Genomic DNA, 15,024 nt, shown 5'->3' on the forward strand with positions numbered 1-15,024 from the left:
TGTAGAGTTTACTTATCGTTTGCAAAAATAAACCAAGAGTCACTTTCATTTTAGTTTCAGTGGAGTTTGGTAAGCCATTTGCTATTCTGTTTATCCCAAAAGATTGTGTTGCCGATCAAACATGTTCTTCTTTGCCAACAGTTCCAATTTATAAGCTCTATAGTTTTCGGTATTGTACCAAACGTTTGCCACTGAAAAATAGTCCTTTGATTTCTAAGTTGTTTTTAGATCGAAATCTCCTATTGTTAATTTCTTTAATATGCCGTGTTTAAGAATCTTTCTCCTGAAGGGACCAGGATGGTGCATGGTGCATAGACTTAAATGATTCCCATGGATTTTTTTTCTTTCTTTTTTATTTAAGGCGCTTCAGTCTGGAACCGCGCTGCTGCTACGGTCGCAGGTTCAAATCCTGCCTCGGGCATGGATGTGTGTGGTGTCATTAGTTTAGTTAGGTTTAAGTAGTTCTAAGTCTAGGAGACTGATGACCTCAGATGTTAAGTCCCATGGTGCTTAGAGCCATTTGCACCATTTTTTTTTAATTTAAGTAAGGCGTGTTATTTTATCTGAGATTGCTACAACATCTGGTAATACTATTTTTAATGACCTTCGTACCACTATACCACTGTCGAAAAACGTAAGTCCTGATTTTAATTTGTGTTTGTTTGTCGTCGAGCATCTGATAAGCCTACCATACTTCATTTGATGTTATGCGACTGTTCCCGCAACCCAATAACCTACCTTCGGATTGTAAAGTTCTGCTGTTTGTTGTCGCTAAACCAAAGTAACAGAGGTAACTGGAATTTAGAGGCCCATGTTTCTCAATCAATCTTCGTGTAACGAATTGCACGCTCAGAAGCATCTGGGTGTGCCTGTTGGCCTCAGGCTGTTGCCCACGTTCTTTCAGCCCACTGCTCCTCAATGCTCTTCCACTCGGGCAGCAACACTCCGACGTCCGAGGAACCCGCACGTTGCAATATTGTCTCCGCAAATCCAATCCATGGAGCAGAACTGCACCATGACTAAAGAGTTTTAGTAAGATAACAGAACAGGACTGAACCTCTGCAACGCTATATCACAGTATTCTTCGCCCAGGCGTAAGTACCTCTGAGAACCTGAGATCAGCAATGTTGATTAATGGCTTATTTCGCTGTAAAACGATCTGTGGACGAAGAAACAACTAACTTATTAATTAATTAAATTTTTGCTTATAACTGACCCCACAATATGTACTTGCAAGTAAGAGGTCAAACTTCAAGCCAAAGCCAATGATACCAACTTCCGCCCGTTGATTACCAAACTAGGCTGCAGTCATCTATTTCCAAGAATAGACATTTTATCGATTTGTATGATGCAATAAATTTTTTGTAGACACATATTGCTCTAGGTGGTCTTTGGTTCGACGTTTACCCACAGCGACTTATGTTTTCTGCTGTTTCGCAAATTTACTGTAGACAAAGACTGGGCTGGTCGACCAGCAACAAGGCATGCGAAGTCCCTTTCCTACGCCGCAGAGCCCATACATCGTATCTAATTAACTCCTAATCGACGAGATGTTGACGGGATTCCTCGTACCCTTGCAGTGAAGAAGCCAAGTTTTGTGCTGCAGTTACGACAGTGCACTTTGTCTTCTGGAAGATTTTTGTCTCTAAGTATTGCGATTAGCATCGAAACTAGATTCTTATTTCCTGTAGAGTCGAAAAATGCGTTACATACACATACATCTTTTTGAAGTGTCTGCTGGCGTCTTGATCATCGTATATGGGCTTTACTTTTTTGTCCTAAATGTAGGAAGAGGTTTCTTTTAACGACCAATATTACCCCATTTGAAGGTAATATGCAGTGCTGTTAAATGTTTATATATTCCATCCTACTGTATCATTCATGACATGCGTATAACAAATGACAGGTTATATAACACGTATATTGCGTGATAATAGTGCTAGGGGAATTGATGAAATAAGTAAAATATCAATGTAATAAAGTTTTCGTTTCAAACAGACATTCAGCTGAGTACAGGAAGAATGACTTCATACGAGAAATTTAATGCTTCTGAAGGCGTGAGCATAAAACAGACAACAGTTTGTTGTTAGCTGTACATATCGCTACTCTCATACTGTTCACGATTTTCCTTGCACTTTGCTAGTAAAATACGCCGTAATAGGAAGCTTTAACAATGTATCGTTCGAGAGACTACGGTCACTGTAAATAATGTTATCAAAAGCATCCAGATACGCCTATGTAACGCGGTATCAGCCACCAGAGGTCACGAGAGGCAGTCCCCCTGCATAGAAGCAGGTGGGGATTTTTGTGTGATCGGTGGAGAAGCAGAAACAGCAGACGGGTTTGTCAGGAGAGTTCAGTGACCTCGAACGTGGACTAGTCACTGGATGTGACCTGAGTAACAAATCCATCAAGGACATTTCAATCCTTCTGAAGCTGTCCAAGTCGACTGCTATGATGTGACCGCCAAGTGGAAACGCAAAGAGGCAACCATAGCTAAACCGAGGTGAGGCAGAGCTCATATATTGACGGACAGACACCCTTAAGCGTTGCGGAGGGTCGTTATGGTTCAAAAGGCTCTGAGCACTATGGGACTTAACAGCTGTGGTCATCAGTTCCCTAGAACTTAGAACTACTTAAACCTAACTAACCTAAGGACATCACACACATCCATGCCCGAGGCAGGATTCGAACCTGCGACCGTAGCAGTCGCACAGTTCCGGACTGCGCGCCTAGAACCGCGAGACCACCGCGGCCGGCCTTGAGGGTCGTTATAAAACACCGTATTACACCTCGTGGCAAACCGATGGCAGGACTTGGTTTTGGCGAAGGCCTGTCGAACTTGACCTGCCTTTATGTGTAGTACCGACACTGAAGTACGCAGGAGATGGTATTTCTCGTAGTTGGTGTTTTACGTAGGTAGGGTGCAGTCATCTTACTGAAATTAAGAACAGCTAAAAGGTGAAGGTTATGAACAAATTTTACAGCACTGTGTACTGCGTACAGCAGAGTAACAGACCAGAGACGATAACTGTATAAGCAAGACAATAATAGACGCTACCATAAAGCACGTCTGTGAAGCGATGCTTTGTTGACAACATTATTCCTGAAATGTATCGTCTGCCCAGAGTCTCGACCAGAACGGAATGGAACACGTTCGGAATGAGTTACAACGTCGACTTCCCTCCAGATTCTTATGTCCAACGTCGCTATGTGATCTGGTTACGGCGCCGGACGAATAATGGACTGTCATTCCTCCACAGGCATTCACACACCTCATTTAAAGTGTCCCCAGCGGAGTTCAAGCCTTTATAAAGGCGAAAGATGGAAATACCACATATATCACCAATCAGTGCCGGTATACTTTCGATCAGATAGTTTCGTCAAAGGCGTTGATCTCGTTGTCTTCAGTCCCAAAAGGTGTATAGTGTGTCGTGTGCCAGTCTATTCATCTCTGAATAACTACTGAAACACCAATTAGAACCGTCATACTGTACCAACCCTTGGCTCCCTTCTACAATTTTTACCCACCGCACTTACTTCCATTGTAAAATATAGCCATTATTTACATCATATTCTACAACCTTCGCCTTGTCGCTCTAAACGTAGTGAAGTCGGGAATACAGCATACTCACAAAAAATAGTACAGAGCCTACAGAGCAACTAAAAAAAAAGGAGAAAAGAAAAGGAACAACTTAGAAGAACTGATACATGATGATAAAATCGCGACACTAAACGTTGTCAGACTTAACTCACAGAAAAGTGGTCACTAAGAGCACGCTATATACATACAATCAGACATTTAGAAACGTCAGTAGTATTCGACATCTAAATGTTGCGGTAAGTTTTCTACTACTATTTTGAGACTGGATTTCAATCATGGATGCTGTAAGAAACATTTGTTCCGAATAGGCGTAGTGGACCCAGTAACTCGCTCCTGCTGTGAAGAAGAAACTGTAAATCACTTTCGTTCTCGGTATAAAAATTGTCAAATGATCATAAGTACGCTCGTTAGCTCTAATTATGAAACAAAAACTTGCCTGAGGACAATATTCATTTCCAAAAATGTTACAGAGCAATAAGTAGCATTGAAATTGACGTATGTTGCAGAACATTCTGTGCTACATGTTATACGGACGAAAGAAACTTCGTAACGTGGCAGAAAACCCACAACAAAATAATATGTAGTGGAATTTAAGGTACAAATGAACATCAGAACATCAGAAAGAGTGCGAGAAGTTTTAAGAAGTAATAATTGTGAAAAGTATAAACAATCTGAGTTGCTTTCTGAACTTGGTCTCTGCTAATATGCTTTCCTTGCCGAGTCTCGTATCCGCGGGGTCACCAGCCTGCTTCCAATCTCGGGATGGGCAATGGTCATACTTTTTAGAGTCATTAGTGTATATATTAACCACTTGACATATTTTATTTGTAATCTGACTTCCGCGTATGTAGATTAATACAACAACGAAGTGAGGCCTGGGTTCAAAGAGCATATGCGATTTTGGCCTTCATTTCCATTATAAGTACAGGGCTATTACAAATGATTGAAGCGATTTCATAAATTCACTGTAGCTCCATTCATTGACATATGGTCACGACACACTACAGATACGTAGAAAAACTCATAAAGTTTTGTTCGGCTGAAGCCGCACTTCAGGTTTCTGCTGTCAGAGCGCTCGATACCGCAGTGAGACAAAATGGCGACAGGAGCCGAGAAAGCGTATGTCGTGCTTGAAATGCACTCACATCAGTCAGTCATAACAGTGCAACGACACTTCAGGATGAAGTTCAAGAAAGATCCACCAACTGCTAACTCCATTCGGCGATGGTATGCGCAGTTTAAAGCTCCTGGATGCCTCTGTAAGGGGAAATCAACGGGTCGGCCTGCAGTGAGCGAAGAAACGGTTGAACGCGTGCGGGCAAGTTTCACGCGTAGCCCGCGGAAAATTGGCTCATGCCAGAATTGGAGACCGACAGCGCCGACTTCATCTTTCAAAAGGATGGTGCTCCACCGCACTTCCATCATGATGTTCAGTATTTCTTAAACAGGAGATTGGAAAACCGATGGCTCGGTCGTGGTGGAGATCATGATCAGCAATTCATGTCATGGCCTCCACGCTCTCGCGACTTAACCGCATGCGATTTCTTTCTGTGGGGTTATGTGAAAGATTCAGTAGTTAACCTCCTCTACCAAGAAACGTGCTAGAACTGCGAGCTCGCATCAACGATGCTTTCGAACTCATTGATGGGGACATGCTGCGCCGAGTGTGGGAGGAACTTGATTATCGGCTTGATGTCTGCCGCATCACTAAAGGGGCACATATCGAACATTTGTGAATGCCTAAAAAAGCTTTTTGAGTTTTTGTATGTGTGGGCAAAGCATTGTGAAAATATCTCAAATAATAAAGTTATTGTAGAGCTGTGAAATCGCTTCAATCATTTGTAATAACCCTGTATAATGGTAAGACTCTGGACTGATATTCACTAGGACACCTGTTAAAATTCTCATCCGTTTATTCAAAATTAAGTTTTCCATATTTTCCCTAAATCATTTGAGACAAATGCCAGAATCGTTTCTTTGAGAGGACAGTGCCGCTTTCCTTCCCCTTTATTTCCCTCTCCAAGATTATAGTTCGTCCCTATGGTATAGCCATCTAGAGGAGGTTAAACTTAAACTCCACTCTTCTTTACTTTTTTTACTGGCTTTCGAGACTTGTTCATATCATCTAAGTCGTGTCATGTCAATACGGATGTGAGGACAACACAACACCCAGTCCCCGAGAGGAGAAAATCTCGAATCCGGTCCTGAATCGAACCCGGCCCCCTTTGGTTAACAATCCGCCTCCCTGACAGAACAGATTCCGAGGCGGACAATCTTCAGTCCTTCTTCATTACATTTTGCGGCTTCTTGACAATTACTATGGCTGTACGGTGAGGAGTATTTGATAATGAGGCTTCGGCTTCGAAACTGGATACAATTGAATATGCAAGTAGAGTGTTCAGATGTAACTGCAAAATACTTATCCTTTGGACGACAGGGTGTTTCAAAAAGAATGTACGCATTACAAAGTATTATGTTGTCTAAACTATAGATCCCTGTGCCACGGCTCTGTTATTGGAGGAACGAATACATTGTCTAGTTTATATTTATTTGCCACTAGATGTAGGTTGTCTTCAGCTTGCTTGATTACTGTCACATGTTGTAGAATGGCTATGCTGTAGCAGTAATCATTTTGTGTTGTTGAGCTTGCAATGTGTAATTTCGCGATTACAGTGCAAACACATTTCAAGTTGAGGAATCAAATTGATCCTTCAAATGGATGAAATATTCAAAGATGGTATCGACAGTTCATAGACATAAAATGTACACGTAAAGGAAAGAGTCCTGGCCGCCCTTGTGTTTCCGATGAAAATGTAGTACGAAATGAAACCGCTTTCCGTCTTAGTCCTACACAATCAACTCGTCGTGGCAGCCGGACTTTGCAATTGTCAGAAACAGCAATTTGGTATATTTTGAGACGCCGGTTGGCTATGACGTTCTACCAGTTACACCTGTTACTGGCTCTACATCACACCGACAGACTTAAATGTGCGGTATTTTCTGACGAACTTCAGTATGCTGCTGATAATGATAATACTTTTAAACAACGCATCATTTTCACTTATGAAGCGATTTTGCACGTTAGGGGGAAAGCAAACAAACACAATGTTTGAATCTGGGACCTACAGAACCCACATGCACACACTGAATATGTACGAGATTCACCTGAAGTCAATGTGTTACGTACGATAACCCACTCATCTGTTTACGGCACATTCTTCTTTGACAGAAACACGGTTAACGGTGCAGCAGCATCTTGTTATGTTACAAAACTGGTTGCTTCCGATACTGTATGAGCACTTCATTTTTCAACAAGACGAGGCACGCCCTCGCTGGAGTCCCCAAGTGCGTGAATATCTGGATGAAACTCTACCGAGTCGTTGGCCTGATCGTCAAACAGCCGGCTAATTAACACTTCTCAACTGTCCTGAACGATCACTGGATTTGACGCCTTGTAACATTTTCCTATGAGATCTTATGCACCAACACTATCACAGAACCTGCAAGAGTTGAAGAGCAGGTTCAGCCGGTCGGAGTGGCCGTGCGGTTCTAGGCGCTACGGTCTGGAGCCGAGCGACCACTACAGTCGCAGGTTCGAATCCTGCCTCGGGCATGGATGTGTGTGACGTCCTTAGGTTAGTTAGGTTTAATTAGTTCTAAGTCCTAGGCGACTGATGGCCTCAGAAGTTAAGTCGCATAGTGCTCAGAGCCATTTGAGCCAAGAACAGGTTCGTAGTGGAACATCAGTGACGAAGGACATGCTTACTCGAGTATAACAGAAACTTGAGTATCGATGTGATATTGTGAACATTTTCTGTATCCAGAAAGGCCCGTACAGAACCTGCAACACGCGGTCGTGCATTATCTTGCTGAAATGTAGGGTTTCGCAGGAATCGAATGAAGGGTAGTGCCACGGGTATAACACATCTGAAATGTAACGTCCACTGTTCAAAGTGCCGTCAATGCGAACAAGAGGTGACCGAGACGTGTAACCAATGGCACCCCATACCATCACGCCGGGTGCTACGCCAGTATGGCGATGACGAATACACGCTTCCAATGTGCGTTCACAGCGATGTCGACAAACACGGATGCGACCATCAACATGCTGTAAACAGAAACTGGATTCATCCGAAAAAATGAAGTTTTGCTTTCGTGCACCCAGGTCCGTCGCAGGCACACCTGTCTGGGATGCAGGGTCAAGGGTAACCGCAGCCATGGTCTCCAAGCTGACATTCCATGCTGCTGCAAACGTCGTCCAACTGTTCGTGCAGATGGTCGTTGTCTTGAAAACGTCCCCATCTGTTGACTCAGGGATCGAGACGTGGCTGTACAATTCGTTATAGCCATGCGGATAAGATGCCTGTCATCTCGACTGCTAGTGGTACGAGGCCGTTGGCATCCAGCACGGCGTTCTGTATTACCCTCCTGAACCCACCGATTCCATATTCTGCTAACAGTCATTGGAGCTCGAACAACGCGAGCAGCAATGTCGCGATACCATAAACCGCAATAGCGATAGGCTACAATCCGACCGTTATCAAAGCTGGTAACGTGATGGTATGCATTTCACCTCCTTACACGAGGCATCACAACAACGTTTCACCAGGCAGAAATGGTTCAAATGGCTCTGAGCACTATGGGACTTAACTTCTGAGGTCATCAGTCCCCTAGAACTTAGAACTACTTAAACCTAACTAACTAAGGACATCACACACACCCATGCCCGAGGCAGGATTCGAACCTGCGACCGTAGCGGTCGCGTGGTTCGAGACTGTAGCGCTTAGAACCGCTCGGCCACTCCGGCCGGCTGTTTCGCCAGGCAACGCCGGTCAACTGCTGTTTGTGTATGCGAAATCGGTTGGAAACTTTCCTCATGTCAGCACGATGTAGGTGCACGCCACCTGCACCAACCTTGTGTGAATGCTCTGAAAAGCTAATCATTTGCATATCTCTGCATCTTCATCCTGTCGGTTAAATTTCGGCTCTGTAGAACGTCATCTTCGTGGTGTAGCAATTTTAATGGCCAGTAGTGTATGTGTTCCAACTTTCAAAGTTGTATGTTTTACGGTTTAGTAAATACGTGCGTTTGATATACGTATATTATTTTTGAAACACTCTATACCAACATCGGCTGCAGACTCATAATGTTTTTCTCTGAGAAATTGTAGTAAATCATGAATATTTCGCACCAGCTTCAGACTACTGTTTTATTATAGACTATACTAGTATCTCAGTATGTACTGAGGGAGATAGTATTTGACTTCCTTGTATTCTGTTTAACTTCACAAGCTACGGCTCAAGTGATGTAAGAGACACTAACGAAAAGGTACTTCGTAACAGGATACCGTACAAAGCTATTCATTAAACCGAGAAATTTTGTTCACATCCTCGAAAGAGTTTTAACAGTTTCCATTTCTGTAGTCTAAGCATCTGCTGCTCGCAGTGATTGTGGCTTGTGTTATGAAAATCTTAATCTACTTACGTCGCTTCTGCCTTCTAATGACGAGCAGTAACCCGATGCATATATCAGGTGCTTACGGTATCCAGAAGCGAAAAAGAATCCTGAGGTACGGCCGCTTAAATGAGCCGGCTCACACGTTAATTGAACGAGGCGTGGCGCCGCTCCCGCTGCTTAGGGATGCCGTCTACCAAACGCGAAATGCGGTGCACGGCAGGGGCGAGCCGTTTCCACGGCGACGGATGGCGGATGGCGGCGTGGTGCGGGCTGCGGCCGCGTGGCGCGCTGGCGTCTGTGGCGGCGCTCTGCCCACCCCAGAGACCGTGGCAGCGGCACAGTAGCAGTCTCGTCCGCTGGCGTCGCGCTGCTTGTCCGGAAGCACGAGCAGGTGAGTGCGAGGCTGCCACGCCGACGCTTACGCCGTATGACCAAACGTGAAAGAGAGTTCTTTGCCGTTGCATGTAACTCCACGTCCACACCTATATTCCCCCAAGCACATTATCGTGCGTGGAGCAGAATGTTTTTGGTATCAGTTCCACTTTCCCGCTTTCCTGCACCATTCAACAACGGTGCATGGAAAGAACAACTGCCGATAAACCGCCATATGAACGCAAATTTCTCTGATTTTCTCGTCTTGGTTAATTCGCGATACACAATTGGGGGGTTGGGGGATGGGGGGGGGGACGGGGAGAGGGATAATATGTTAGCAGACTGCCTTAGGACGTAATCATTCGGAATTTGAACAGTAAACCTTTCCGTGTTGCGTAACACCTCTAAAATACTTCCTGTATACAGTGCTATATAGCCTCAGTCTACTTAAGGAACCCCAACTGTGACATGTATTTTTTCAATGACTACCAGTTTTGATCAACTGACCAAGGATTAGCATTACATCGCGTATTTGGCGGTAAGGAAGCTTCCTTTACTTAAATCTGTCAGTTGCTGCCTGCATTGTTGCCTTGACGGTGCTACTTTCGTAAAAGAGAATACGAACTACCATCAGTTACAAATCGTGACGTATATTTCAACATATGATACATTTCGAACCACGGCGGCTCGTCTTCAGATGCTTGACCAATTCGTGAGCATCTACTCCGACATGATTACTCTCCAATTCACAATTAAGTGCCTGAGGGAGGGTTCATCGAATGACTTTCAATCTCTTTTTTCTACTGTTCCAGCCTACAATAGTGTGCGGGAAAAAAGAACACGTCAATCTTTCCGTGCGAGCTCTTATTTCACTTTTTTTTGTGATACCTTCTCCCTAAGTAGGTGGGCGTCAACGAAATATTTTCTCCCTCTGAGGAGAAAGTTGGTGACTGAAAGTTCATGATAAGATCCGGCCGCAACGAAAAACGTCTTTGTTGTAATGATTATCATCCCAGTTCGCGTATCTTATTCGTGGCATTATCTCCCCTGTTTCAAGATGATATAAGCGAGCTGCTCTTCTTTGAATTTTCTCGATGTCCTCCGTTAGTCCTACCTGATGCGGATCCCACACCCCACAACAGTACTGCAGAAGAGGGCGGACAAGCGTAGTGTAAGCATTCTCTTTAGCGCATTTGTTACATCTTCTAAGTGTTCTGCCAGTAAACCACAGTCTTCAATTTGCTCCTCTCACAACATTACCTATGTGATCGTTCCAATGAAAATTATTCTTAATTGTAATCTCTAAGTATTTAGTTGAATTTACAGCCTTTAGATTGGTATGATTTATCGTGTAACCGAAATTTAGGGAATCCCTTAAAGTACTCATGTGGATGGTCTTCACACTTTAAATTATTTATAGTCCATTTCTACTTTTCATACCATACAGATTTACAAACTTTTGTGAATTTTGGTTACTAGCAGTCTGTTTCCAGCAGTGGTTACATAGTTTTTAAGTACAGTATGCGTGGACATATTTAAATACATACAGTCTCAATGCATATTTGTAAACGCTGGCCTGAAATTTAAGAATTTCAGACAAGCGTTTAAAAATCTGCTGTGGCACTAAATATGTGTATATTTATGTAAATGTCTACTCATATTGTGCTTAAAAACTATCCAACTGCTGGAAACTGACCACTCGTAATCTAATTTTTTTTAGAAAGTTCAGTAGACCTGAGGCAGTGCTAGTTCTGCAAGGCCTGTAGGAGAGTTTCAGTGAAGTTAGGAGGTACTGGCTGAATTGGAGGTGTAAGGACGGGTCGTGAGTTGCGTTTGGGTAGCTCAGATAGTAGAGCACTTAAGCGCGAAAGGCAAAGGTCCCGAGTTCGAATCTCGGTCCGGCACACAGTTTTAATCTGCCAGGAAGTTTCATATCAGCGCACACTCCGCTGCAGAGTGAAAATTCCATTCTGATAAACTATGAAGTACACACATGAATTCTAGGTGCTATAGTCTGGAACCGCGTGACCTCTACGATCGCATGTTCGAATCCTGCCTCAGTCATGGAAGTGTGTGATGTTCTTAGGTTAGTTACGTTTAAGTAGTTCTAAGTTCTAGGGGACTGATCACCTCAGAAGTTAAGTCCCATAGTGCTCAGAGCCATTTGAACCGTTTTTTGAACACACATGAAGTCTGAACCACATTTCAGCGAGTTCATAGCACATAAAAAGGCAAATTAGACGTGTAGCCTTTAACAGAAACACTTACTGCGACTGAATATCAACAAAATTTCTAAGCATGCATAGTTCTGTGAAAGTTTATAACTCTGTAACGGCAAAACTAATTACTTTAACTGAACAGGTAGCAAATCTATCTTGAAAGAAGCCTAATGCAAGTTCTTTCGCGTTCAAACTGAAGGAATTTATACTAATATATTAATGTTGATGTATCTTTAGTGTATTTACAGAATCGAAGCAAAGGTTTGTACAAGGGGGTGATCAAATGATTTCCGTTTGAAGGCACTGCAGCACCGTATGTGCAATGTAGCGCGATTCCGATGTTGATATATAAGCATCGACATGCAGGCAAGAGATTAGTTTGGCGTTCATGTATTTCCGAAGCGCATACGATAAATGCACAAACATTAACTATGGCGACCCTCCAATCGGGACCAAAGTGCTGTTGCTCTGTTCTCGGTTACCGAAGGATAAAGACTGGTAGACATCAATCGTACTATGAATAATGTGTAGGGGGCAGCATGTCTGTCGATAACCACCATTGTGGGAAGGTGCACGACAAGAAGTGCTGCTGCCTCGTGACAACACACGTCCCCGTATCGCAAATCTCGTAACACAGGAGTTACACCTACTCGAGCGCGAGACACGCGAGCTCCCGACCTATAGTCCTGGTTTCTCCTCATGCGATTGTCACGCCTTCGGTCGCTTCAAAAAGGCCTTGATTGGTCGACATTTCCTGTCGACGAGGATGTGCAGCAGGCAGTTACGCACTCCTTCACATGGCAGGTTGCGGTGTTTTACTAAAGGAGTATCTTCAACCAGGTTCCTAAATACTCAAGGCGATTTTACATGATTGGCATACCGATTCTGGACTGTACGGTCTTCGAACGTAAATTCTTGATCGCCCCCTTTTATGTTCGGATACTGTGTTGATATTCCTTTAAAATCCATAACAACATAGAATCAAGGGGTATTTTATTGATTTACAAATCTTTAACATGTTGCAGTGTGTCAGCAACTGTGAAATGTACAGGAAATAAACAATTTTCTCAGCCTTCAGTTGCAAGGTAATTTTACTCGTTTACCTAGGTTTCGATTCCAGTAATGGAATCTTCTTCAGAACAAAAAATTAAATTATTTTGTGAGCCAAACACTGGCCATCTCACAGATTAAAATTAAAACAATAAAGACGCATAATCATAAGATTATGTCAGTCAAAGTTAAAACCATTAAGGCGAACGTAGACTGAGCTACGCCGGCCAGAAATAAGGACCACACGTAAGCGGCTCGAAAACTCGAGAGTTTAATCTGTGACATGGCCAGTGTTTGGCTCACAAAATATTTAATTTTTTGTTCTGAAGAAGATTCCATTACTGGAATCGAAACCTAAGTAAACGAGTAAAATTACCTTGCAACTGAAGGCTGAAAAAGTTGTTTATTTGCCGTATTTCATTGATGCTTTTCCGCGAATCTTTTTTAAGTAGAATTAATACAAATGTCATCGAAGACACTTTTAATGCTGTGAGTTGAAGTTCGTAAAGGAATGTTACCTGACGCGTATACATATCTCAAACCTGTTACGAAAATTATTGTTCGATCACTTATCCACAACGAAAACCAGTCACACTATAACTGTTTGAGGCCAGTATTAAATCACTAACAGGCGCACAGTGAAAGGCAGAAGTGCACAGCGTGTGTATCCATGGAGTAATATGTAGAGTACAGATCAAAATGTAGGTTTGTCTCAGAAAAAATTATATCTTGCATAAAAGTATCGTACATCGTGTACAAACTGTACCCTCTTTTTTTTGGAAGAGCTCTAAGTTCTCGGGTACACTGAACCCTAAGCGTATCACACTCTTAGAATCAATTTACGCCGGCCGCGGTGGTCTAGCGGTTCTAGGCGCGCAGTCCGGAACTGCGCGACTGCTACGGTCGCAGGTTCGAAACCTGCCTCGGGCATGGATGTGTGTGATGTCCTTAGGTTAGTTAGGTTTAAGTAGTTCTAAGTTCTAGGGGACTGATGACCACAAATGTTAAGTCCCATAGTGCTCAGAGCCATTTGAACCATTTTTTTGAATCAATTAACGTTACCAGTTCGTAGTTTGAAAAATTCCATCTACCATTATTCCTTGGATTTTTATGTCATCAAACCCGCTTGCCATGTAATAGTTCGTGAGTACGAAGACTGCCAAGTAATACTGTGTTTTCGATGCAGAGTTAAATGACTATCACCCATTGCTGGCAAGTGTGTCGGTTGGGAAGAAAGCAATGTCAGTAAATGTGTTGGCTGCTATGACGCGGATATCTAGATATACTAGAATTTATTCATTTGTGTTAACGCTGAAGCCACTGAAATGATCATAGTGAATGCGTTTCCTGTGCGACTCGACCTACAGATGTGTGATCAGAAATCTGTGCCTTTGAAAATTGTTTAAGAAACGGGAGGTACAAAAAAATGGCTCTAAGCACTATGGGACTTAACATCTGAGGACATGAGTCCCCTAGACTTAGGACTACTTAAACCTAACTAACCTAAGGACATCACACACATCCATGCCCGAGGCAGGATTCGAGCCTGCGACCGTAGCAGCAGCGCGGTTGCGGACTGAAACTCCTAGAATCGCTCGGCCACAGCGTCCGGCACACGGGGTTCGACGATCAGAAATCTGTGCCTTTGAAAAGTGTTTCTTAAACGTGGGGTTCGCTGTGAGTGCTGCTCCGAAGCCAAACCACAATACGAAAATTATGAGCTCCGAAATTTCTTTATATTTTCGCAACCAAGAGAGGTGACGTAATGTTTAAGACACTGAACTGGCGTTCGAGATAAAGGTGGTACACATTTCTGGCTGACCACACTGAATTAGTCCCTGATTGCCACAAGTCACTTAAAAACGCCAGAATGATTTTATGTGAAAAGACTAGATGCTATCCTTCCCCATACCTACCCAATACGGACTTTTGCTCCGTATCTAATGATTCTGTTGTCGACGGGACGTTAAAATCGAAATCTTGGAATATTGCTTTTTTTTCGCTACTTCTGTTTTGATTCAGACACAACCGTACCCAGCCAGCCTCTTTCGAATGGCTGTTCTATCTGTCACCTTCTAAATTTCTTCTGATTATAACACTGACATGGAATATTTCGTCCATAGAATGCTGTACACTGCTAACAAAACGGAATAGCTCCATTGCTGTGCTAGATGAGAAAGTCTGGTGACATTCTCATCAGAATAACAGAATTTAAACAGGTACATTACTGCCGTAGAAGAAGCGGTTCTAAATCGTTTTGCATTTTGCGCTAGGGTGATACATTTTACGACTCTTTAGTATCGCTCTCCAGGGAAGTAGTC

General features: G+C 43.2%; 1 protein-coding gene across 2 annotated transcripts in view; it reads left to right on the forward strand.

Moving 5' to 3' along the window:
* Positions 1-9,407: 9,407 nt before the first annotated feature.
* LOC126170560 (ras-related protein Rab-37-like) overlaps positions 9,408-15,024 on the forward strand; it is a 379,498-nt gene continuing 373,881 nt past the window's right edge. For both annotated transcript variants that reach the window (XM_049920735.1, XM_049920736.1), the window contains exon 1: positions 9,408-9,453. The gene's annotated coding sequence lies outside the window, so the exon portion shown is untranslated. The remainder of the gene's footprint in view (positions 9,454-15,024) is intronic.

The sequence above is a fragment of the Schistocerca cancellata genome, chromosome 1 (assembly GCF_023864275.1).
Source record: "Schistocerca cancellata isolate TAMUIC-IGC-003103 chromosome 1, iqSchCanc2.1, whole genome shotgun sequence".
Taxonomy (NCBI): Eukaryota; Metazoa; Arthropoda; class Insecta; order Orthoptera; family Acrididae; genus Schistocerca; species Schistocerca cancellata.